Genomic DNA, 488 nt, shown 5'->3' on the forward strand with positions numbered 1-488 from the left:
TCCCCCACCTCGATCACCACTGCCTTGTCCCCTACGACCCGTCGTGAGGACCCCCTCCTCTCCCCCTTTCCCTCTGTCAATGCCCCGGCCTCCTCTACCGCGCGCACACACGTGCCACGCCCGTCGCGGCCCTCTGCTCGTCGCTCCGCTCAGAGCCGCGCCTCACGCCTCGCCCTTCCCCCATCTCCGTCACGCTCTAGCGCCCGCTCATGGCCGCCGCCGCCCTTCGCCGTCCCGCACCCGAGCGTCCTGCGTGCGCTCGGCCGCGCTCACCACTGCATCCGTGATGCCCCCGCGCACTCCCCGCCGCGTCGAGCCCGCGCATGCCCTGCTCGCTCCCTTTGCCTACTGCTGCTGCTCACACCAACCCCGCCACCGCGCGTTCACCGCAGCGCCCACTGCTGCGGCCTCGCTGCGGCCTCACTGCGGCCTCGCTGGCCCGCACGCTCGCAGCCGCCTCCGCTCGTGCTCGCCGCTCGCCATTGTCG

This window comes from Triticum aestivum, chromosome 6A (genome assembly GCF_018294505.1).
Source record: "Triticum aestivum cultivar Chinese Spring chromosome 6A, IWGSC CS RefSeq v2.1, whole genome shotgun sequence".
NCBI classification, from domain to species: domain Eukaryota; kingdom Viridiplantae; phylum Streptophyta; class Magnoliopsida; order Poales; family Poaceae; genus Triticum; species Triticum aestivum.